The sequence below is a fragment of the Protopterus annectens genome, chromosome 12.part0, assembly GCF_019279795.1.
Source record: "Protopterus annectens isolate FY-2018-M chromosome 12.part0, PAN1.0, whole genome shotgun sequence".
Taxonomy (NCBI): Eukaryota; Metazoa; Chordata; order Ceratodontiformes; family Protopteridae; genus Protopterus; species Protopterus annectens.
In genome coordinates, this window is record NC_056746.1 from 1302552073 (window position 1) to 1302579230 (window position 27158).

At 37.9% G+C, this 27158-nt stretch overlaps 1 protein-coding gene across 3 annotated transcripts in view; it reads left to right on the plus strand.

Annotated features, from left to right (window-relative positions):
* The window catches only part of SS18L1 (SS18L1 subunit of BAF chromatin remodeling complex), a 464937-nt gene that overhangs the window by 67926 nt on the left and 369853 nt on the right, over positions 1–27158 (plus strand). Inside the window, exon 1 of one of the 3 annotated variants that reach the window (XM_044090357.1) lies at positions 21943–21970. The exons of the other annotated variants lie outside the window; for them this stretch is intronic. The gene's annotated coding sequence lies outside the window, so the exon portion shown is untranslated. Of the gene's footprint in view, positions 1–21942; positions 21971–27158 lie in introns of those variants that run through there. 3 annotated transcript variants of the gene reach the window in all.

Sequence of the window (27158 nt, forward strand, 5' to 3'; positions counted from 1 at the left end):
GAGCAAAAAAGTGACAGAGTGGGACGAAGCCAAGAAGGCATTTCAGAGAATGCCTTCTTTAACAGGGACAATTGGCAGAATATAAACCAAGAGAGAAAAAAGTGTCACGTGAAGGACCATCTCTGGTAGGGTTTTCAGTGGAATCTAGAACAAAAGATGCTATTATGAAAGTGATAATGAACAAGACATATAAAACATTACACATAACTTTAAAAAAACCACAGAAGATTGAAAAAGACTTGGAGGGAAGATTAGTATGACAACTTCCAAAAGAGTAACAGGAAGACATTTGTAAGGCTTCTAGATATGAAATGAAGTTCAGAAGATTTAGGATGTTTCTGTGGAAATATTTGCGCTGGTATTTTTATACTCAAAGTAGGTTACAGAAGATTTTCTTTCAAGTGGAGAGCAGATATTGGAGATGTGAGGGTAATGAGAGAGGAAATTGGGGAAATACTTCCTGTGAATGTGTTGTGTTAACTGAGTTTAAGAACGCCTTACAGAATGTCCTGATGTAGCTGTTGGGGGAACATATTGCATTTACTAAAGAGATGATGCTGTTGTGTTAGTGTCTAAGCTTACACTTGTTGAAACATAATAAGGCCATAATTTTAATGTTATTAGCAGACAAAAAAAATGAAAGTGAAAATCAAAGAGTGAACCAGTTGTAAATGGATATATTGAGCACTGTTAAGGAATTAAAAGAGTAGCGATGGGATCATTAAAAGACTGAGGAAGTCATTTTCATAAAGAATAAATGGTGCATTTGGGAACAATATATATAAAATTATGGTCAAATGTCTAAAATAAATAGGTTGGTAGAAACTGAAAAATGTATGAATATGTTCTGTAGGATAAGATTAAAAGAACAGAGCTATAATGAAAACTGTTTGCATAATGCTTGTATACAGTAATAGAAATTTTTATTGTGATTATTTTCATTGTTATTAATGTATGTAAGTTCATGTTACAAATTTGTAATGTGATGAATAAGTAATTTGTTAAAAATAAAATGTACAGTAACCTGGGACCCTGACCTGTATAAGACAGTCCTGAGGAGATGGATGAAGATAAGTCACCTCCAGCTCTCCCAAATCAGTGGGCCCAAAAGGCATGGCATAGATAAGCACAGCAGATGCAGGAGGCAGTAATTGCCCAGGTGTTTGTATTAAGGTAGGTGCTATGGATGAGTACATAACTAAACTTGAATGCTGTGCCATTCTAAGACAATATCACATCCTCTACATAGAAGAATTTGGAAAAAGATGCATCTGAGGGAGTGCAAAAATAAAACCAACAAAACCTAGAGATATTTGAAAAGTATAAAAAAGAAATATGGATATGGAAAAGAAAGAGAGATTTGATATGGTGTAATATTTATGAAAAGGAAAAAAGCCAAATTAATCAATATAAAGAAGGCAGCCCCAAAGATATTCAATGAGAAATACAGGCAAAGGCATCCGGATATGGAAATTTTCACAATAAAAATTAATATCACAAAGATGGAACGTGCAAAAGAAGATTAGTAAAGTAGAAGTTAAAAAAATAGAAGTTAAAGTTGTGGAGTACCTCCGAAGTGAAGGATTTGGTGTAGAGGGTCTAACACAGATTACATCACAGTATGATGGTGTGAGTCCCCAAAGTAAGGGAGAAACAGGAAGATCAGGCAATGTCTGAAGAAGGAATATGGTCATGGGAAAGAAAAAGAGATTTAATATGGTGTAATATTTATGCAAAGGAGAAAGCAAAACTAACCAATACAAAAAGAGCAGCACCAAAGATATTTGAAGAGAAATATAGGCAAAGGAATCCAGACATGGAAAACTTTACAATACAAAAAAATAAGATGACAAAGAGGAAAAGTAGAAAAGGAGATTAATAATGGAGAAGTTAAAGAAATAGAAATTGGTTCTATATTATAAGAACAAAGTTTTAAATAGTTGAATACCATATGGGTGACACCATATGGCCGAATATTTAAAACCTTGCAAGTGTGAACAGAGAACTCCGTAGGGAATTTTTCCCTTTACTTCAACGTAGTGCAATCTCGGAGTTGGTATTTTTAAGTAGCGGGGGTGTGGGGGGTGCAGGGGGGCTTGCCCCCCCTGCTCAGAGTGATCAGGTAGGTTTTTCTTTTATTTTTACATTTTTTATTTTTGAGTTTGAAGTTTTTCAACTTCGCTCATATGGTGTTTGAAGTTGTAAAACTTCGTTCTTATAATATAGACCCATAGAAATTGAGGTTATGGTGTACCTGCGAAGTGAAGGATTCAGTGTAGAAAATCTAATTCAGAAAGCAACACAATAGGATGGAACAATGGAATCCAAAGTAAGAGGAAACCAGTGGAACAAGTAGCAATTGGTCAGGTGCCATATGAAGATATTTTGGAGTCTTCCACAGGAAACCAGTATAAACATTCACTTGAAGCTAGACAGCAAGGGAAGGAACAGGAAACTGTAGAACCTCTGATGCAGTCAATGTTGAGGAGTGATAGGCCAGTGAGTTTACATATGACAGAGCAATGGATGGCACAGGATGAAATTGAAGTGAATGTGCCACAGGATGGTGCTGTAGAACTTTCTATAGAATGCCCGCAGGAAATGGAAAACAAAAGATGTGCCCTCAGTTTGGAAGAAAATGAGCTAAGATAAGAGTTGCTTGATTTAATAGACATAAACAGATATATTAAGATCAATGAAAGAAAATCAATGAAAGAAATAGACTGCAGAAGGTCAATAAAACTGAAAAAGTAAGAAGTCTGATGAAACAAATTAACACAGTAATTAGGATTGTCCATGGAGATCCATGCGATATAACAGAATTAACAGGATATATTACTGTGCAGCTAAATTAATAACTGATAAAGTTCTACCACAAGAACACAGGGTAGTGAGGGAAATGAAGGGGAGAAATCGAATACCATCATGGAAATATCGAATAGAGAAAACTATAAAGCAATTAAAACAGGAAGTGTCACTATTAGAAGACTATAGAAGAGGGAATAGATCAACAAAATTACTAAGAGAGATACATGTGACAAAAGCAATGTGCAGTATTATAATGGATCAGGATCTAACTTGTACTATCACAAATAAACTGAAAATGTCAGCACAGGTGGAAAAGCTTAGAAGATACACAGATATAAAGGAAAAGTACAAAATAAGCAATTTATTGATGACCCTAAATGGTTTTATAAAGAATTGGGAAATAAGGTAAAAGGAATTGAAAGAACGTCAGAAAAAGGAGAACTAGATACATTTTGGAGAATTATCTATGAAGATCCTGTAGAACATAACAAAGATGCTAAATGGATAGAAGAAGTAAAAGAAAGAATAAGAAGTTTAAAGGTACAGGATATGAAATGGGATGAAGTAACAGCCAGAGAGATTGAAATAAAGTTAAGAAAAGCCTCTACTTGGAAAACCCCAGGCCCAGATGCAGTACTTAACTTTTGGTTAAAACTATTAACATCTTTGCATGAAGATTTAGCCATGAGTAAGAACTATTTATATTCGCACCCCGAACAGACACCAACCTGGCTAACAACAGGAAAAACAATGCTCCTACTTAAGAGCAAACCTGCAAGCTACCCTAAAAATTATAGACCAATAACTTGCCTTCCGATGACGTATAAACTATACATGGGAACTGATGCTGACAGCTTTTTTAGAAGAAAACTCAGTTATGGCAGTAGAACAAAAGGGCAATAAAAGAAAGTCATATGGAATAAAGGATCATTTGTTGTTAAGTAAAGTCATAGTGGAGAACTGTAAAAAGGGGAAGAATCTAAGTATGGCATGGATTGACTACAAAAGTATCCCACATTCATGGATAAAAGAATGCTTAAAAACGTATAAGATACACCCTACACTGGTTGACTGTATTACAGTCACCATGAAACAGTGGCAGACCACTTTGCAATTAAGCCATGATAAAGGACAAATTATTATCCCAGGGATAAAAATTCAAAAGGTCATATTCCAGGGTCACTCTCTGTCACTGTTGCTATTCTGCCTTGCCCTTAACCCATTAAGCTGTTTACTTAGCAGCTTAGGCCATGGCTATAATTTGGCTCCTAGAAAACAATAAAGTGTAAAGACTTCTCATCTTCTCTGTCGATGATTTAAAACTGTATAGCTCATCAGATGAGGAACTGAAAACACAACTGCAAGTTGTCAAAACTTTTTCAGATGATATAAGAATGCCATTTGGTCTTGATAAATGTGTAAAAGCAACCTTTAAAGCAGGAAAACTGCAGCACCAAGAAAACATCAGTTTGGGACAATAATGTGATATAAAAGAACTTGAACAACAGGGAGTGTATAAATATTTGGGAATTGATGAAGGATCAAGAATAAAACATGAACACATGCAAATAAGACCTAGTAAGGAATACTGTAGAATATTTAAATTAATCGTGAAAACAGTGTTGACATCTAGGAACAAAATCCAAGCTATAAACCAATTTGCTGTTCCTGTCCTAACTTACAGTTTTGGAGTGACTGACTGGCCCCAAAACATGTTGGATAGATTAGATAGGAAAACAAGAAGGATGCTTCATGCTCACCAAATGATTTATAAAAATCATTGTATACCAAGATTAGATATTCCTCGTTTCGAAGGAGGGATGGGCTTCCTTGAAACTGATTACATGTATAGATCTGCAATCATGGGACTCCACACATATCTGCTGACCTCGGAAGACCCAAACATAGTGAAAGTTTTGAAATATGAAGAGAATAAGTCTAAGATGATTTCTCTGCTTAATCTAGCAGAAGCATATCGGCATCAAGCAGGAATGCTAGAAGTAGATAAAAATCAGGCAGCAACTGAATGTGCCAAAAAACAAAAAAAAAGAATATAAGGTGAAGGACCAGATGAGAAGGCAAGAAATGTGGAAAATGCATAAATATACTTGCAAGTATAGAAAACTTCTGGAAGAACCTCGTGTTTATCAGGAATGGATGCAGGAATGGTTAAGGAGAGGCGAAGTCAAACCAAGAGATGAAAGGTTAATATTAGCGGCCCAAGATAGTGGGCTATGTACACACTGGTTTACAAAGTCCATTGAACATATGGATGAAACAGACAAACGTAGGTTTTGTAAAACCGAATTGGAAACAGTCACACATCTCATTGCTGGTTGTGACATACTAAAGGCAGAAGGACTGTATACTGAAAGGTATAATAATGTGGCGAGACTGCTGCACTGGGGATTGTGCAAAAATTATGCTATTGAAGTGGCTGAAAAACACTGGAAATATGAGACACAAAGCATCATAGAAAATTATGAAGTTTATATCACATGAGATCAACAATTACCAACAGTTCAAAAGATAGATGCTAGAAAAATGGATGTAGTGGTCTACGAAAAGAAGACAAAAGTAGCATTGATAATTGAAATCGCCAGACCCAGCGACTACAGTGTGTTTCGTAGAGAGAGCCACAAAGTCCTAAATTATCAGGATCTGCAGGCAGAAATGAGAGCAATGTGAAAGAAAGATACCCAGACAGTTCCAGTAGTAGTAGGAGTAATGGGTCTTACAGGAATCTACAATCATATTTAGATATGTTACCAATACATATAACTCCATATGAATTGCATAAGGAGTCATTACTGGGCACAATGTAATAATGTTAGCAAGGGATTAATGCATAGGTGTCCTTATCACTTCCCTTGCTAATAACACAGGTACCAGACCTTCACAGAATGCATGGACACGTGTCTGACATGGGAATGGGTGTCACCTAGAGCCCTTGACTAGCCTTAGCTAGAGAAGCAATACTCCTGGTATGCACCTCCATCCCTATCAGGCCACATCCTCCCCAGGTGGATGCCACCTGTGTCAGAAATGCAGCAATGTCCTTACCCACCCACTCTTTGTGGCAGATATAGGCAAAGCAGCATGTCTTGCCAGCCATGAGCAGGATATACCATCAGATGGAGGCTTCACCTGTTCCCTTGAAGAAGCCATTGTTAATACTGACCTGGACACTGTGGACACACCGGGTACATAGGGGTGATGCTTATGCAGCCGTCCCTTGTGGGATGTGTATGGTAGTGTACTACTGTGTTTCATCTGCACCAGTGGTAGCATTGCATGTGTCATAACTGCACTGCCATATCTATTGAATGACTTATTTATGACAAGGGCTGATGTAACCATTTTGGAATTAAGGATTCTTCTCTGGCATTTTTGTTTGACTAGACATTATAAGATATAAGATGAAGGTGCGTCTGCAGGATCGGATTATTTAGTGTGGACCAGTCTATGCATTTTCGGAATCTACAGTGGTGCTGTATATTTTTTTGTTATATTTTTACTGTCTTTATATTTTAGCCATACAAGCATGAAAAGAACCCTTAGGTTATAATATTTTATTCTGGGTCGAACATATATTTCAGTCAAAAATTTAAAGTTTAAAAACATTTCAGCATTCATCTACTGACTTATTAAGTTTATTGAATCATTCTTAGCCTACTAAATAATCATCAGTAGTATTGACATCAGCAGGCAATATGTTTAGATGCAGAGCAACATACTGCACTATGTAGTTTCACAAAAAGGTTAAAAAAATGGAATAAAATAAAATTTGAATTGCATTTTGGTGAAAGGGTAAGCACTGCCACCTCACAACAAGAGGTTATTCATTTTGATTCTTGGATGGAGTGCCTTCTATGGGGAGTCTGCTTGTCCTCCCTGTGTTCCACCTCTGAAAAACAGGCAAAAAGGTGATTGGCAACTCTAAAATTCTCTTAGGTGTGTGTGTGTCTGTGTGAACATGTGCACGTATATGTCTGATATTGAGGAAGCTGTGGCAATCTACTTCCATTACTCAGTTACCTGTTAAACTCTATGGCTGGCAACATTTGTTCGTGGACGCTGTAGGGGTCAGCCGCAGCTCATGATTATGTTTGGATGGATAGGCAGTCCTACACAAGTCTCCTTGGCGCTAGCTGATTTATTAACCAAGATGATGTCAGTTTTATGGCTTGAAATGTTGACGTTTGATCAGTCCCTTTTAAAGACTGAATTCCACAAATGTCCACACAACTGAAGTAACAGCAACTGCATACTCAGTCATCATTTGGATTATTAAAGCCTTCAAGAATGATACTATATTTACCGGCAAACAGTACATAAAAATAAAACCTGTTCATATTTTGACAGTGTAGAAAATAGGTTAGTATTCGGACATTAAACTGCATTCTATAGAATGGACAGACTTAAAGATTCTTGCAAAGAATGGTATTCCTTCTGCATTTACCATTTGACTTGAGTTAGTGGTAACTGTTATTTCTTGCAGTATCTTTGCAGAATTATACTGGCTTGACAAAGAGGATCTGCATTTAGCCCCTTAGAGAGAAAAGGGTAAGAAGTTTAAGAATAGTGCATGCACATCTTAGGGGCACCAATTTCAAGGCAGGCCTTTTCCAGGTATTAAGTAACACACTGGAGACAATAGCAGGTTAAAACATTGATGCTTGTTTATTTATTTACCTATTTATTTTCTCTTTGTTAACTACGGTAAACTGATTGAGCAAAACCAGTTTTCAGCTATCTTACAGAAAATGGGATACAGTGAGTATAGTAGCTGCATGCATAGTGTTGATAAGAATAAGACTGTTGGACGATTAAAGTGGTAGTTAAAGCAGTGAATAATGCAGTACAGTACCATACTCTTCCTCCGGAGATTACATGCAACCTACCCAGTGAAAATATGCAAACGTACCCAGTGATTACATGCAAACGTACCCAGTGATTACATGCAAACGTACCCAGTGATTACATGCAAACGTACCCAGTGATTACATGCAAACGTACCCAGTGATTACATGCAAACGTACCCACTGATTCCATGCAAACGTACCCAGTGATAACATGCAAACGTACCCAGTGATTACATGCAAACGTACCCAGTGATTACATGCAAACTTACCCAGTGATTACATGCAAACGTACCCAGTGATAACATGCAAACGTACCCAGTGATTACATGCAAACGTACCCAGTGATTACATGCAAACGTACCCAGTGATTACATGCAAACTTACCCAGTGAATACATGCAAACGTACCCAGTGATAACATGCAAACGTACCCAGTGATTACATGCAAACGTACCCAGTGATTACATGCAAACTTACCCAGTGAATACATGCAAACTTACCCAGTGAATACATGCAAACGTACCCAGTGATAACATGCAAACGTACCCAGTGATTACATGCAAACGTACCCAGTGATTACATGCAAACTTACCCAGTGAATACATGCAAACTTGTCCAGTGATTACATGCAAACTTGTCCAGTGATTACATGCAAACTTACCCAGTGAATACATGCAAACTTGTCCAGTGATTACATGCAAACTTACCCAGTGAATACATGCAAACTTGTCCAGTGATTCCATGCAAACGTACCCAGTGATAACATGCAAACGTACCCAGTGATTACATGCAAACGTACCCAGTGATTACATGCAAACTTACCCAGTGAATACATGCAAACTTGTCCAGTGATTACATGCAAACTTGTCCAGTGATTACATGCAAACTTACCCAGTGAATACATGCAAACTTGTCCAGTGATTACATGCAAACGTACCCAGTGATTACATGCAAACGTACCCAGTGATTACATGCAAACGTACCCAGTGATTACATGCAAACGTACCCAGTGATTACATGCAAACTTACCCAGTGAATACATGCAAACTTGTCCAGTGATTCCATGCAAACGTACCCAGTGATTACATGCAAACGTACCCAGTGAATACATGCAAACTTGTCCAGTGATTACATGCATACTCATTCACAGAATATATGCAAACTAGCCATGGAAAATATGGAAGTTCTACAGAACTAAATACATTTTGTTTGAATGCTCAGTTGTTTAAAATAATTTTATTTATTTAATTTGACATCAGGTGGGAGACAGGGGAAAGTCTTTGACAGTTAGGATATCGTTGAGAAGGGACTGAAAAACTGAAGGGGGTAAGGAGTTTGAAAAAGGCGTTCAAACAAGTTAACAGGGAAGGCGCTAAGAAAAAATTTGTATTGCTTAACCCATTTACAGGTATGTTTGTGGTAGAGGTGACATTTTTTCTCTTTAAAAGGATTAGGCTTTAGGATTTTCTTGATTTCATAAGGCAAGCTGTTCCATGTCTTAGATACTGCCACTGAGAAAACTGAATCACAGCAGCAGTTATTTTGCTTCCACTATGAGTGGACAAAAGCAAATACACTGGGGATCAGAATCTCCAAACTGTTTCCCCTCCAAATAAAATGCAGAAAATCACTTTTTAAAGTGTTTTTTTGCAGAGAGAGAGCAACCCCCCCTGTAACTCAAAGAAGGGGAAGTTTCTCCCAAAAGGGCATCACTATCAGCACCACTTGTCAGCAGTGATTTCCTGTGGATGAACTCTGCTAGACGATGGGTTGATCCTCAGCCAATCGAAGCTCAAGCTTTCAGTCTACATCTATTGGCGGGTTATCTGGGTCACTTGTTTAGAGACTGTTGATGCTAAAATTCAGTTCTGATACAATATGCTGGTATGAGCTACTGTAAGAAGTGGAATATTGGTGGGACAATAATTATAGTGAGTATAATATGCAGGCCAATAAATATTGGTCAGGTCTGTGCAATACTGAGTCCTGTTTTGAAGGCGGCATCAAACTTTGCAGTCTTGTTATACGAGTGCTCCATTCTTGATCACTGGATGGGTTTTATACTGGTAAAAATATTAGTGTTTGTATATAATAGACTTTGGAGCAGATATAACTGGGCTGTGGTAATACATGAGTCACACACTCAAATGTCAAGATTTTTGCTGACTGTCCAGATTTTTGTCTCATATATTTGCTCCATTTGTCATAAAATTTGCGGTTTTCTGGCAAATCATCGAGGACTGAAGTCACTAAATAATGACACGTTTGAGTTTTAGACATCATATCCTTCAGAAAATACATGCTAACATATTACCTGTTATTCTAACAATTTTCTAAGTTTGCAAGAGTAGTTTTTATAATCTGCCCCATTTTAGGGCTGTTGTTCTCCATTATTTTTGGCTTTATCCAGATATTTTTGCACTAAGAGGTTGAGAGGTATGCAGGAGTGGTCATTAAGATGCAGATGAATCTAGCATAGCATTCTGAGCTTCAGAATTCCTTTTTGGTCACATTATTTAACTGGGTAGCTTTTGGTCTATCGAAACTCAGAAGAGCTTGGTGTTGTTAACTGCCTTTACTACGGTGCCACAGAATGAAAGTATGTTGAGACTGTTGGATTGGGAGGGTTCAGCAGCTCTATAAAGAAAATCACATCTTTTGTTTTGTTTTGTTGGTGTTAAGTACCCCCCATGCTGTTGATTCACTAAGTAGAGCAAAGTTCAAAACCAACACGTGGAAAAATGACCTTTTGTTGGAAAATAAAACTAGGGTAACTGAGTATAAGTTGATTTATTCACCAAAGGATCTTTTTTCATATCTGATGAATTCCTAGTCCTGTGCATGTGACCATATTGAGACAAAAGTGCTTATCGTTTGGTGAATACATTGAATATATGTGTGTGTATATATCTGTGTGTGAGTGCTTATGTGACATGCTAATTCCCAAGATCTGTTTTTTAATGTGTTTCACAGAATGTGACTAATGTGGCTAGTCATGCATCTCAAATGCATGTTTTTGCACTTGACAAAAATATATTTGAGATGCACATTTAGGCACATTCTATGACAGCAGGTAAACATAAAAAATACAAATAATGGCTTATGTGAATTAGTTGTTTGCATTTATACTGTGTTTTTGAATACTCCCCTACCTTGTGTTTTAAGCTTTTAGAATTGTTAATAATTCTCTGTGATGTTGTGGGCAGTGACCTTCATAGTCAAAATAGTATGTAGCATTATGATCTCTGCTGGAAAAGTTTTACTTGTTTCATCTGTTTTCAAGTCTGTTTTCCTTATATGTTCATCAGGTATTTTCTTTGACCCATGTACGGAATGAATTGCATTTCTAAATGCAGACTGGCCGGTGTTGCACTTGTGTTGTATGTGTCGAACTTTTGTATTCTCTCAGCATGCTATTTCTTTGTTCTTTTATTTCCATGGTGTGCTTTTCACATTGACAGTTCCTACTGCTTTTCATATGTTAGCCGTGAAGCAAACATCTGTACTGTTGGCTTGTGGCCTTAAAGCGGGTCACTGTTATGTGTGTTTGAACTTTGTATTATTAAAGAGAAGCTTCTGGTAATACAAACATTGCAAAGATCTTGCCCTGGACTAATACTACTGCAAGACCTGATGGGAGCATGACAGTGTTACAACTGACAATCCTGAATGCTTATCAATTAAACAAGTCTCTGCTGTATACAGTTCCTTAAAATCCTGTGTAGAAATTTATCCAGGCTGCTTTTGGTAGCTCAGACATATTATTCTCCAATTCTGCTGTGCACTAGTCTGACATAAGAAAGTCTTTATAATTTTCTCTGTCACTTCATCTCTGTTTGGAAATCAGATCTTCTGCAAACTATTACTTTAGTTTTTACTATACCAAGCTTTGTTTCATGGGCTGTTTCAGTTTATCTTTCTTCTACATTTCTTTGGCAGGTATGTGTCGTTTTGTCCTCCTTGTAGTTGACCATCAACTCTCATCAGCTGATCTTCTAGTTCATCAGATCCACCTTGGCCTCCACCAGACTCAACTTGACCCATGTCCAGGGTTGATGAGGAGAATAAGGACGCTGTTGAAGTATCACACTGCTTCCAGGGAGTATGCCTTAACCCCACTGTTAATACTGCTATTGCAGTGAGTCTAGGCTGACTCTTCTCCTCAAGGATGAGTGAAATGGTGTCAGCTGTTCATGACAATCCTCATTGCCCAGTCCTTTTATTTCCCATGCCGCCAGTGAAACATGGGTCGTTTGGAGCACAGTCAGGGCTTTATCCCTTTCTGTCAAGAGCAAAGTCAGGAATTATGATTCTTGTTCTGTCAGCAAGCATTTTTCATTAGCTAAGGCTTTTCTTTTCTCTTTATAACCTCAGCATAAGGATTATCTTTTTCTTACACCACACATCTTTGTCTTACACCCCATATCACTAATGCAGAATTTATATTGGTGTCAGGGCTCATGGGAGTTGCATACTGAACTGTCACATTTTTGTATGTGTCTGCCATTTCTCAAATCTCTCCCTTTTCTATAGAAACAGTATGATAACTTAATATTTAATGAACAATATTTTCTTTCCCTTTTAATCTGCTCAGCTTGCAACTTTAGTGACCTCTTTTCTATGCTAGGTGGTAGTTTATACTTGGAGTTGTTAAATCTTGCCTCTAATGGTTTGCAGGTTGTGATTACTGTGAATGGCCAAAGAGGTATGTGTGAAAGTGTTCACAGGCCTATTCTATTGCTGACGCCTCTTTGCTCATTTGTGGATCTCTTTTCCTTATATCAGATAGTATTCTGCTGGCATAACTACTGTGGTCTGGTTGATAGCCTCTGCCTGACTCCGGATTGGCTCTAGGGGATGAACCTACATCTATTTCTATCAGTATCATGCATTCTGTTTCAAAGTATGACATGGCTCTCTGTGAGATGAATGCTGTCTTAAACTGTTTTAAGACTTCTTCTTGTCCTTCTTCACAATGTCTCTAATGGTGCTGTGACAACACTAAAGTCTTTCATTAACCTTGCACTGTAGTTAACCATCCCTAGTAAGCGTCTAACCTGACTGGCATTTTGACATGGTAACAGATTGTGTATGGCTTTTACTTTTGCAGAGTCAGGTAACATCCTTTCGCTTGAGAATATGAAAGTATTAAATTCCAGTGCAGATTTATTAAATTCAAACTTTTCCTTTTTCCAAGTCAAACCTTTTTCTCTCAGTCTAAGTACTTTTCTTAGTGCTTCATTGTGTTTTTTTTCCATCTTCCCATAGATTATTTTATCGTCACTGCAGTTCTTCACATTATTTGTACCATGAATTACTTGATATAGTACATGCTAAAATATCTCTGATATAGAGCTTACCAACCAAAGCATACTCTTATATCTCATCAGGTTTATGTGCTGTAAAAACATTAAATGCACCTTGAGTCTGGCTCAAACTAATGACAACTTATCTCATATCTAGCTTACTACCTTTCTCCAGTCAGTCCACTTAGTATATTTTTTGCTATAGAAGATAGCTGTCTTTGTCTGTATGTCTGTTTCTCTGTCTGATACTGCTTTTTGACTATCCTTTCTCACATTTCCAAGCTTCCTTGGTTTTGGTGGTATATATAACGTGAGACCCAATAAGTTTTCGTTTATCTTAGTCTTTTCTGGTTTCTCTAATTCCTTTTCTACCTGCAAAAATGAAAAGGTATTCTCTGTGGCTGGAATACAGGAGGTATTAAATTGGGATTTATTTACAACTTGTCTTGTCAGTTGTTATTCGTTGGTGCCTTCAAATATGTTGTATGCTCATTCAACAGGTTGTCAAGACTTTTACTTTGAATAATTGCTCATGTTGTTCGATATCTTGATCATTCCTAGTGATGTGGCTTTAGGGTGGTTTAAGACATTTGACTCAAGACTGTTGTATTCCATTGCAAATGGCTTCTGTGCCTCCATTATGCACCTTTGTTTCTGCCTCATTACATTATTATTTTTATCCCTAGTATTTGGGCATGCTCATTCCAAGGATTTATGAGTATCTGCTTGCCCACCCTGGAATTCTCCTGTTTAGTAACTCCAGATCATGAGAGAAATCACCCTCAAATTGAAATATCTGGTCCTTGAGCCTGCAGTGTAGGTAGAGGTGAGTCTGCCTATGTCTAGTGAGGTGAGATGTGGTGATATTCCACATCCCTAAAGTCAGTTTTCATTTTAGGGACTAATTTGCGTGTATCTGTTTGACTTATGTCTACTTTCCATTTGATGTAACACTCAACAATCACCCCTTGCCTTGCAGGTGGCAACATGACCACAGAGTATGCTGGAACACAATTATTACAAGATAGATTTTGCTGGGTTATGAAGGTAGGCCAGAAATATAAAGCTAATGGGGTTGAACACCATTTGAAGGTCTAGTTCCACTGGTGGGTGCTGCTAATCACAATCTTGGGAAGAACCTGTTAAATTTGAGGCTAATTTATGTGCCATGATCTTTGGCCCCAAAACCCCATATCTGTTCTTCACGGGAAACCCAACCATGAGGCCTAAAGTGACATAGTTCTGAGGCTCACCGGGGATGAGAAGAGGCCTTGGTTCTGGATTTACTGATTTGTTCACAATATTGGTGGATTCAAGTTCATTTTGGGTCAGTTGTTTATAGTCAGTTGACAACTTGTTTACTGCTGTTCCACTGATTAGAAATTACCAACTTGTGTTTTACTGACTTTTGTTTATATTTTATCTCTGAGACTGCTGAACCATAGGGTAAGGAAGTTTGCCTCCACCCCTAAGGTTTAGTGATATTTTGAGTTAATATATACATAATAATGTGAGTGTGGGGCTTCCCCCTCAATAATTATTATTTTTTATTGTTTTCTTCACTATGTGCAGTAATGAATAAACTGTATTCAGCAAATCTGGAACAGACTATACTTCTATGATGTTTAGTTATGGATATGGTGGAGTCCATTTCTTTCCTGATCCCAGTAGCACTCTAGTTATGCTCTCTATATTTTTAGCATCAACAAAAATGAAAACAATATGGCAAAAATTAGGAAGGGTAATTCTTATAAAGATGTAAACTGTATCATCAAAGTAAATAGGCAACTGAGAGGGTTAATCAGGTCAAGCAAAGACAACTTTGAGGTTAAGATAGCCTCCCAGGTGAAGGTAATCATAAAGCCTTTTTCATCTATTTCAGAAACCTCAAGGGCACCAATGTGCTGAACTGGTGGTTAATGGTGCCACATTCACCGAGCCATCAAATTCAGTTCCAGTTTTAGCCCCCTTTCACCCTAACAATCCCCCAAGAAATATCTTAAACCTAATCCCTCCAGCTATAATTAGTGAGCATGTACTGACTGCACTTGCTAAAACTAGGAACACAATCTCAGTGGGTCCCGATAACATCCTGGAATGCCTCCTGAAAAGTATAAAATTTGTCTTATCAGGAGTCCTGTAGTGACTATTTAACTATAGTCCTAAAACAGGCTTTGTGCCATGATAATGAAGGCTTATGATAATCATCCCTCTTCATAAGGGAGGACCATTAATAGAGCCTGGAAACTACATAGCCATTAGTCTTAACTAGCCTTATTTGCAAAGCCATGGAAAGAATTACCATGGAAATTATCAGCAAGGACATAGGAGACTTCCAGATACTGGATCCATCCCAGTTTGGTTTTAAAAGAAAAGGTCAATAAGGCAATGTATGAGGGGAAAATGGTCCGTACTGCCTGCCTAGATCTGGCTAAAGCATTTGATACAATGCCCCACTCAGGCGTTGCCACTAAATTTATAGAACTAGGAATAAACCTATTTATAACACACTGGATAGCTAGCTGGCTCACGAATAGGACCCAAGAGGTTAGGATTGGTGAGGTCATCTCCACAAAAAGGCTGGTCAAGAGTGGAGTCCCTCAGGGCTCTGTGCTGGGCCCACTCCTTTTTGGCATCTATTTCTCACAGGTCAAATCCCATATCAAATGCTTCTGACTGACCAAGTTCGCAAATAATTGCAAACTGGGAGCAGTCATTGAATCCCCCCAAGACAAGAGCACCTTTCAGGAAGGTGTGACACAAACACTGGGTGCCAAAGCCATGGCTTAAAACTCAGTGCCAAGAAATGCATTATAGTAACTTTTGGGAAGTTAGTCACTGCTGGTAGCTATGTCATCAATAAAACACCCCTAAATGTTGATTCACTGGTCAGGGATCTGGGAACCCATGGAGATAGTAACCTAGCCTTCGACCAATATGTTTCCAAGGTAGTAAGAAAATCATTCTGTGCTGCTCAACTTATAAGTAAGTGCATCGCATCTAGGTGCAGAGAGGCCATCATACCACTGTACTCAGCCCTCGTTAGACCCATCATAGATTATAATACCCCCTTTGGTATGTACCTGGTGAGACACATGCAGCAGTTGGAATGTTCACAAATGTTCCTTACAAAGCAAATACAGGGAGTAAAACCCAATGTCTATGCTGATTGCCTCAAAGCCATGCCTGTTTACTCATTATCATACAGACATCTGAGGGGTGATCTTTGCCTGATATACAGGGCATCCCTGGACCCTGTTTTGATGAACCTTTTGCACTTCAGCTGAACAAACAGGAACTCCGAACTACTAGAGCAAAAGACCTAAATTTTGCTTGTGACATAAATAGGACATGTTGGAGAGACAGATGTGTTTATAGAGAATACCCATTGTCTGGAGCATGCTCCCTTTTCATGGCACCTATGTCTCTAATGGACACAGGCAACCTGTAAATGATTCATCTCCCAGGCCCCTGCTTGTAAATATTTCATCTCCCAAACCCCTGCTTACAGACATCAAGGGTATCAGAACTTGTCAGAGATTTGGGATGCATGGTTAGGCTTAAAAAGGCCCTTGTGTTCATTACCTAGTAAACGCCTATGAACCTATGTGAAGCAAAGTTCCTCCCTAACCCTATTTAAGTACAACTTGGACTATTGGATAGGTAATCGGAAATTCACCCTTGGTCTGACTCCTATGTCTCCGATGGACAGAGACAATCAGTAAATCACCCCCTATATAAATCAGATTTGTAGGCCACATGTGGGTTTCACAGCTAGGCTTATAATGGCCCTAGTGGCTGTTAGCTTGATCTACACCTATGCACCTAATCAAATGGTCTTGATGTTCTTATTGTCTGTGTGCCCTCATTCTGTAATTATTACGTGTTTTTTAGAGTGGGACTGTAACTTCTTATTAATCCTGCTTATTCTGACTAGCGCTACTATTTTTTCAAAGGAATGAAAGAACCATTTGGCTTGGATTATATTGCAAGCATTTTGATTAATTCTATACAAATGTATTGCTGCTGTGGGAAGACTTTATTGTGTTGTAGGTAACTATTTAACAGCTATTTTATTTTTCCATTTCTAGTTGTATATCAAAGATTTTTTTGTTCCCTGTTAGGATTTTGTTTTGCCATTACTAACTTATCATAGTTGTGTCATGTTGGGTCTGCTGCCTAGTTATGTTTCAGTGATTTTGTTATGTTTTAGCTTCATCTTAAATTTATCAGTATCAGTCCTTTATCAGTTTGGGCTCAGTTTTACTTTTACTTTATTTTATTACTTGCAGTGATATTTTAGACTCTACATCGTTATACTGATGATTGACTGGTAATGCATACCTTACTAACCACGCTTACCTGACAAACCACTTTAGCACTGTAAAAAGAAACCATACAGTGCAAAGGTTAAATTGTTTTCTTCAGGGGGTCTCTGTTCGTTGTACTCCCCAGTACCATTTACTGGATATTCCTTTTGGAGGTGGTGACCTTTGGCATGGTGGTGAAGTCAGTCTCATTGTCTGACCACCTCATGGTCTGCTTTGCTCTGATGCTACCCTCTTTTAATGCCCCCAGTCTTGTGTTAATGGAGTGTTGTCCGTTCATCCTTCCATCCATACATCCATTTTTGATTACCAGCCATATCTTTCACAGAGTGATACGGACACTGGAACCTATCCTGACAGCCAGTGCATGCAAGATTTTGAACAGGGCACTAGTGTATTGCAGAATACATATGCACTCTCGCTCAGACACTGCCCACACTCTTGGTAGTAGTTTAGAAGATTACCAGTTAAACTTAGAATAGCATTGTGCTCTGTTCCACACTGAGACTTATAACTAGAAGGCAGCTTTTTGTCCAGAGTGATTTCAGTGCCTAGTGGACTAGCCATACTTTCAGGATAATGGGTAGTTTGTGCAATCTGACTTGTCTTTAAACTCATACAGCTTTAAAATCAGTTCTGTGTGTAACAGATGCTCAGTTCTTTGATGAGGTGCTTGGCCCCCATTAGATCTACATTTTCTTACTCATACATCATAGGCTACAAATTGAAGTTGTGAGTTCATTGTGCTATAATTTCAAACATGTACGTTAAAGCATGCAGGCTGGACCCCTTCCAGACTGGTGACAGCCTAGCTGGGTCTTCTGGGACCAATTATGTATCAGATTTTGGAATTTTCTTTAGGCTGGAAGGTGTTTTCCATCTTTGTTGAAAGAGGCCTTAGATGTCATGGTCCTTACAAAAATCTTTTTTTTCTCTCCTTTATTGAATTATCACTTATGACATATGCACATTTACATTTTTACAAAAGTAATCAAACTGGATTAAATTAACATTAACAAACATACTTCACATGTTGTATCTTTCGGCTTTTCCCGGTTAGGGGTCGCCACAGCGGAACTCCGGTCTGCTAATGATTGGCAGTTGATTTTTACGTGCTGCGTTGCCAGCCCTAACACACAACCTTCAACGAAGGTATGCCCATTCACGTATGTCTCCATGCAGAAGACGCTCTAGCTGAGAGTCGAACCGGTCAGCATCTTACTATGAGGCGACAACGCTACCGCAGCACCACCACTTCACATATTTTGCTATGTATCATATAACCTAAGCAACATTACATAAATTATTCAATTCCTGCCCCTCTTTCTTAAACAAGGAACATCTTTATTAAACCATCACTTACGACATAAGCAATTATACATTTATAAATGAAAACGAACCACACTGACACAATCCTAGTTGCAAGCATTTTATATCACAAATCATACTGGCACACTCCCAGCTGCAAACATTATACATGCCTTATAATTTACCCAGTCATTTGCAGTCAAACATTACATAGCTCTTTTACTTCCTGCCTTCTTTTAAACCTCATTCCTCCCCTGTATGCATTGTTCCCACAATTCACATTTTTTTCCTATGTAGTTTGCTATCACCCTTTTCTAAAGATCTCACTTCCAGTTATTTTATCTCTGTTATGTACACTACTTCTAATATCATTGGTTTAGATTCTGATTTCCATTTTCTAGTAATTGCTTTTTTGGCAGCCACCATAATTAGACACAGCAAGGTTTACCATGTCTAGGCAATTCCGATTCTGTATCATAGCTCAGAAAAATTCTCTCACTTGTTTAAAAAAAAACAATATTTTTCATAAAGCTCTCCGCCAAGAATCTTTCATGTTCTGTAGCACAAAACTTTACAATAACAACCCATCACTGCCCTGTCAGATCTATTGATCAAAGGAGCCGTATTCTTATACAACCTATGTTTCTTTTGGCATGGAGGGAAAGAGGAAACCTGCAGCACCTGAAGGGAGTAGCCTGCCTGTTGATATCAAGAAAGAGACAAATCTACAAAATTTCAAGAAGAAGCTCAAACAGCACCTAACAGATTCTTATAAATGTCACTATGACAAGTGTAATGGCTAACTGACTATATCTCCAAAGCCTCACAACAGTGTGCAGTGGTCTTTCAGGTGCTTTAGACTGTTGTTTCTATGATTGTTTACCCTTACTTTGGAACTGTACAAATTATAACATTTGGTACTATGGTATTGTTATGTTATAGCTTACATTATATTTTGTGTACCTGCTATATGTGCATGTGGGGCTCAGTCTTGCCTGAAAATGGTCTAGTCACTTACCCAGCTCATAAATAATAGAATACTTTCCACACTATATTGATACTTGTATTTTTATACAAGATTATCAGGAAGGTTTATCATGTGACTCGTGTCTGAATAGCCAGGGGGCTCATGGCTCTTATCATTCTAACCTCACACTTGTCAGTGTAGTGAGACTGCCCTTGTTAGGGTAGTTATCATCTCCTTATGTCTAGAGGGTATTGTTTTGTTTTTTCCTTTTTTTTTTTTTTTTCTGGTCCTGCTTTTGTTTCTTTTTTTAACACCTTATTTGAATTATCACTTGTACCATAGACACATTTACATTTATACAAAAGTAATAAAATTGAATTAAATTAACATCAACAAACATTATACTCGTATATTGCTATGTATCATATAACCTAAGCAACATTACATAAATTATTCAATTCCTTCCCCTTTTTAAACAAGAAAGATCTTTATTAAACTATCAGTTATCACATAAGCAATCATACATTTATATAAATGAAAACAAACCACCCCAACACAATCCTAGTTGCAAGCCTTTTACATCATAAAGCATATTTACACACTCCCAGTTGCAAACATTATACATCACTTGCAATCTACCCAGTCATTTTCAGTCAGACATTACATAACTCGTTTAAGTCCTGCCTTCTTTTGAACCTCATTCCTCCCGTGTATGTATTGTTCCCTCACTGCCCATTTTTCCTATGTAGTTTGCTCCTACCCTTTTCTAAAAGATCTGCTTTTGTTTCTCAGCAGCATTTGACACTAATAGATGATGGCATTCTGACAGAATATTTATATTGTTACTGTAGTATTTCTGTTACTGTACTAAACTTTATTATGTCCTGTCTGCCCATCCCCAGAGGGTAGATTCTGGTCTTAACACCTCTTGTTCTTGCTTCCTGGAGCTTTGGACGTTGTCATGTTTTGAACTTGGTACTGTTACTTTCCACTATGATCATCCAACCCACTGGTGATGTTGTTAGAAAAGAGGGGAATGGTTTACCTCTACTATGCTGATGAGACTCTGCTCTACCTTTCTTTCTTTCAGAAATATATTACAAGTGTGTATTCCGTAGTAGGTAATCAGAAAGCTATTCAATTTTGGCTTTCTTGGAATGGATGATAGTAGGGTGGAGTTCATATAAAAAGTGCATAACCTTGACACTGTCCTCAACTGTCTGACATTTCAGGACCAGGTAACAGCTGTGGTGAACACATATTATTTCCTTTTCAGGAAGATTTTATTTATTTATACTTTGCTAACCAAGTAAATAATCTGGTCCAGGGGCCCCTTTCAGCCATGACCTCGGCAACAATGGTATGGAAAATAAGTGAGGAATACAAAGGAAAAAGAAAAAAAAAAAAAAAAGGAAAAAGCAATACTGTTACTAAGGCATTGGACAAAGAGTGCATGTACAGTACATAGCCAAGGTGTGATGGTGAAGAAATAAAACATTAAAGAACATTTGCAATAATACATACATTATTAATGCTTAAATATACAATGCAAACTTCATTATAAATACAGAATTGTATGTAAGTCTATTGCAGAGCTCCTATCTCTGTAAGGTATCAGTACAGTGTAATGCACTATGAATCAGCTTATGAACATTGGATGGCTGTAAGCAAAAACGATGGGGGGTTATATCTATATGTATATGGATGTATATGCATATATATATATATGTGTGTGTGTGCGCGTGTGTGTATGTATGTATATGTGTGTACATGTATATGTATGTATATGTATTTTTTTTGGGCTTTCTCTTGTGGAGGTCGACTGGTTGCACTTAGTACAAAATGCAACATTACGGTTACTTACCAGTGAGCACAATTACCATCATATTACTCCCATGCTGTAGAAATTGTATTGGCTCCTTGTTCAATATTGTATAATTCTCAAAACCTTGCTGTTGGTTTCGTCTTCCTTGCATGACATGAGTCCCGGTTACCTGGAAGAATTAATTTTTCCTTATTGCCTATCGTAAGCATTATGTTGTACCACCCTGGGTCTGCAAGTGATACCTTGTGCACAGTCTGAATCTTCTGAATTATTGTATTTTGCATGTCTGACTGCTTACCTTGGACTCTACCATCTTAGTGGTTAAGGGACTTTTCCACATTGGTCTATTTTAACAGGGCCCTAAAACCATATTTGTTTGACCTAGCCCTGAACAGTATTGACTTATAATGCAAACTGCTTTTATTTGTACATTTTACTTGTTAAGTGTATTTATGCGTTTGTTTTACTGTCTTGTCCTTGTAAATAGTGTTGATTTAATAAGCATATTAATACATATTAATTTGACTTTGCATTACAGATGAGGACTTTTTTGCAGTGTAAAAGGTAGGTTAATGGAGAAATGTATACTTCAGCAGCATGCCCACTCCTGTGAGCACAGTATGCAGCACACATACACTGACATCAGCCTTAGCTGGGCATCTGCGGCAATGTTTATATACCAAGTCTGAGGTTGGCTAATGGTCATTTTCAAGGGGAATACATTTAGTGGTGTGCAGAAAACTCTAAATTAAAGTTTTATGCTTTGATGGTCAGACTATTTTATGCTCACACGATTGATCTTTTTGGTAGTATTTTGTGAAAGTGAATAGCTGTAAGCATTGTAGTTTTACTTTGACATTTCTGATTAAATTCACCTGGGAAGTGTGCTGTGTATGGAGACAACATTGTCAGGGTCATGTTTATCCTTCAGTGTTTATTAGTGGTATTCATGATAGCCTGTCAGTGGCACTGTCACTAACGGATAGCTCCCAAACCGCCAGTAGCCGTGTAAAAAGCAGTAAGCTACTCATGTCCCACTCATGCTCCTATCTAAACTACCTCCTTCATTTTTGTTCCTACCCTCCTCTTTATATTTTTTGTTTACATGAATACTTAATGAGCTTTTCTTTGTCAGTTCTGATTTAAATATGATTAATAAGATTTCCTATTCTACTAATGTTACCTAATACAGTAGAATGAATATTGTTCTATTAATAGTAATGTAATGTAACCCTACATATATGTAAATGTAATTCAATGTAAATGTAATGCAATGCAATGTAACTATACTTGTGAAGCTTTTCTCCCCGGGCCTCCAATGAAAACGGGCCAACTTGGCCCAGTGGACTATCCCAGTCAACAAATGCAAATAAATAATAAATAAATATGTGTTGAACTGTACTCTTATACCCCCATAATGTATGTACACCAGTTCTTGAAATTACACAGCCTCCTGAATAAGGGACTTAACCCTGTGATTGTACAACCTTCAGCTTGGTATAGAAACAATGCCGCAGATGGATAGATGGAACAGCTTTTTACAAATCATCTTACCAGCGAGTCGAGAGTGACGTTATTGGACTACCTTGGCACCTTATCAATGCCCTTACAGATGGTAAATTGCACAGTATACTTCTATTTAAAAATTAAAAATTGGTGAAACTTATCCAACCCACTGACAACATGATTAGCTTCTATCACTGAGTGTGTAACGAAAGTAGCTGCAGCTCCCGTAGTAACTCCTGGCATAATTCATATCAAATGGAAACAATTGAAAACACACAATGGTCTTTCACTGGATGACATCAGCAGACAGAAAGTGTTAAAAAGCATGGATTTCCCTAGTTTTCTTTATTGTCTGGGATAACATTTAATTAGATACAGGAAGTTGAAATATGAGGAGAAAGCCCTTGTCACATATCGAGCTCCAGGTTGAGGACTTTGCCCCCAGGAAAAAGAAAGTCAACAGATTTTTTAAAAGAATTTTATATTTGAGATTCTGTGGTTCACCCAACTAGTGCTGTGCATTTTAATATCCTCCTCAGAAATGGGCCTTGTGTGTGTGATATGGTTCATTATAATGTCTGTAACTGCTGCAATGCTCACTTTGGTATGGCTTTGAAAAAGTACTTTCCCTCACCTAGTTTGCCCCATCCACAGTCTCACATAACTAACTAACTAACTAACTAACTAACTAACTAACTGTTTATTCCAGCGATGACTGTGCTTGCAATTATTAGTGTACATGTAACATTTCTAGGTATCTCCGTAAAAGAATATCCTTCATTGGCACTGCATTCTCTTCACATCAGCAATCTCCATTATTGCTGACTAGCTTTCATCCATTTATCTGACAGGCTCGTTCCTCACCACATATCACCCCTCATCTTATCTCTCTTCAATGACAACCAAATAACAAAAATCAACAACTGGCACAGATTTTTGCACAACTCACTGATCAGTTGCCAACTTTTACGTTGTATGACCTGGGCTGCTTAAATGAGACTGCTGTCACATCATTATCCCGAACATCGGATGAGCTTGGTTTGTATTTCAGATTCAGATTCCTCCTACCAATATGCAAATTTAGAAGACCTTATGTTTTGCATAAAATATGTTTTGCATAGAAATTTGGAAACTAGCAACATGTAAGGAGCATTAATCTTACTGAGTTTTCCAATTCCTTACCGACTTGTTAACTTACTTAGTGCTTACTTAGTTAATGCGGACACCACTGATCAGCCTGATGTCTGAGATCATCTTTTCCACTCTACTGTTTAAGTTCACCTGCACCCATCCTGTAACTTCTTAAACTGCTTCACTTTATCTGCATGTACTGGATTCAGAGTATTCACCATCTTTTCTGTGAAGAAATGCTTCCTTGATTCACTTGTTGCCTTACCCACTTGCATTGTTACTTTATACCGATAATTCCTTAACACATTTCCTTTTCAGTTGATTGCTGCCTTCTTCTGCTTTGTTTCTTCAGATGTTTTAGTGCTTTTCTCACCCCCCCCCCAGCCCTCCTATTCTTTGATTATACATACTGGGGTCTGTCAGTCTTTCTGTTCATTGTAAGATTATTAGCTTTAGCCCTGTGACGTCTGGTGCTGCCTAAACCCATGCATATCATTGTACAGTCATAGCCTCCAGATTCAGATGTTATATTTAAAATAAGCCCTCACCAGAGGCTCATAGAGCAGTATTATAACTTCCTGTGTTCATGTTTATGTCTTTCTTTACATCTTGAAAGTAATTGAAAGCAGAAGAGAACATCTGTATCTAAGGCCCTGGACACCACATTTTGCTCCTTCTTAAGTATTAGGGAGAGTCCTTAGTACTCTTTGAGAAAGCAGAAAAAGAGAGCTTCCAGGATGAAAAGTACCAGCAAATGAATTGAACTGATTATGGGATTTGGATTCAACGCAAAACCATTTTCAGTTTTATTCCAGGACCGCAACTTTGAGGGGACAATAAATCATGAAACATCTGTTTGTGCTCATTGCGGACAATTGCTTTCAGCACATACTTGCTTGCAGTCTTCCATTTACTTCCTCTTGGGACAGGCAGACAGTAGTAGATAAAATAGGCACTGGGACCCTGAAGCACAGTTGTTTGACAGAGTTGGTTTATCAGCTGCAAGGTCAGGTTGCCATGGGAGCATCACATTACGATGCAGCATTGTGCAAATTATCACTGTCACTGAAGCATGTGATTATCTGCATGCTGGAAGATGGCCATGCAGTGCAGTTCCACTCGAGCTGCATCATTACAGTGTTTACTTGCGTGGTATGGCAAGGGGGTGGTACTTAAACACAGCATGGCAGAGGCTGGCTAGTTCATGCACACAACATGCCAGTGACTGAACAAATTGAAAGGGAGTCTACAGTTACCGCTAAGGAAATGACTGCTTTGAAGAAAAAGTCTGTAGAACAGAATCTGAAATGCACCTGGCAGGAGAGTTGTGCTAAACAGCATGTTCTCTTTGTTATCTAACTTTTCTGGTGACATTTGTCCCAAAACAATTGCTTTAAAGAGCTGATACAAAGACTAAGGGAGAGTGTGATGGATAGACAAGTTTCTGCACAAGTGCTTTATGTGGAATATGATTACATTATATGAAGTGGAATCATTTTTTTTTTGCAGAGGCATGGCAAGTGGAAAATATGCACATTTTGCATGCTTTCTGTAGCTTATTTTACTGAGAAAACCTGGGCAAAGATGCATGTTTGTCATATTAGGACATGCATTCATAGCCTTGCATTATCTGAAAATAAAGATGCTAAATGGTAAAGAACAAGAGTGTGTAGAAATTAATTCTGTTAGAAAGGCAGGCATTCCTCTCAACCTCTTAGCTCAAAAAATCTGGACAAAGCCAAAAATAATGGAGTACGAAGGCCCAAAACTAGGTAGAGATTTTAAATATTGCTCTTATAAACTTAGAAAGTTGCTATAATAAGATTTATGTTAGCATGCATTTTCAGCAGGATATGAAGTCAGAAACTCAAATGTATGTTATTATTTAGTGAACTTAGTCCTTGTTGATTTGACAGAAAACCACAACTTTTATGAGAAACAGACCAGAAAATATGAATCAAAAATCTGGACATTCTGTGAAAATCTGGACAGCTGGGAGCTATGAAGGCTGGCCTTACATTGGTACGCTGGCTGTTACTTCCTGACAGCAGTAGTCAGTCATGGTTAGGGTATTCCAAAAGTGACTGATGAATAAACAGAGGTTGTAGTGATGCAAATAAACAGAAAAGGCATCTTACTGGCTTATCCAGAATATTGTCTCACATTAACTGCTGCAGTTTCTAAAAGAAATATATCCACCATTCAGTCCATTTCAAATACCATTTGCAGATTCATCACTCTCTCCTTAAGAAATGATTGCCACTGCAAAACCATGGAAAAAGCTAACTGGTTACCTGTGAAAAAAAGTGCTAACTTTCTACTTGCCTCTCAACCATTTAAACTTCTCAATAATGACACATTTCCTCCACTAGCTTCCAGACTATTCAGAGATGCACCAATATACAACTTCAGACATCTGAACCACTCATGTAGTCTCCTCCAAACCCCACAAACTAGGCTTTGCTGCACAGACCATGCTTTCTCAGTCCATGGTCCTAAACTGTGGGAATCTCTCCCTTCTTTTCTTAAAGATCCTTCCTCTTACCCCATTTTCCATCTACAAATAAAAGCACATTTCAAGACTCTAGGAAAATGCACCTGCTGTCTCTCTGGTCATATGACTTAACATCTTCATTCCCTTCTTCCATCTACATACCTTGCTGACTCTATTTTTGATTCTGATTCTTTCAGCATGCCAACTCTGATACCACTCTATGTATAATGCATGCATATAATGTTTTTTTTTCTTTCCAGTCAGTCTTTATATAATGTCATTTATCTATAGCCTTTATACCCTCAAGCTAATTACGATATTCACTTTGTATATAATATATGTATATATTGCATTTTGTCATTTTCTCCATATATAATGTGATGTATCCATTGTGTTTTCATGAGCTGAGACTGATATGGGTCTTGGGACCAGTGCTGAATCCCAGTTAACACATTCAATATACCTTACCTGCAAGTTAACAATTAAAATACTTGATTACCTTTCTACTTATTTATATTCAAATAACATTTGAGGGAAGATTCATTCTGTTATTCTATGAGGTCTAGCTCATGTACTCGAGACCGAACATATTGATTTCCATCTCACAGGATCATGCTCAAC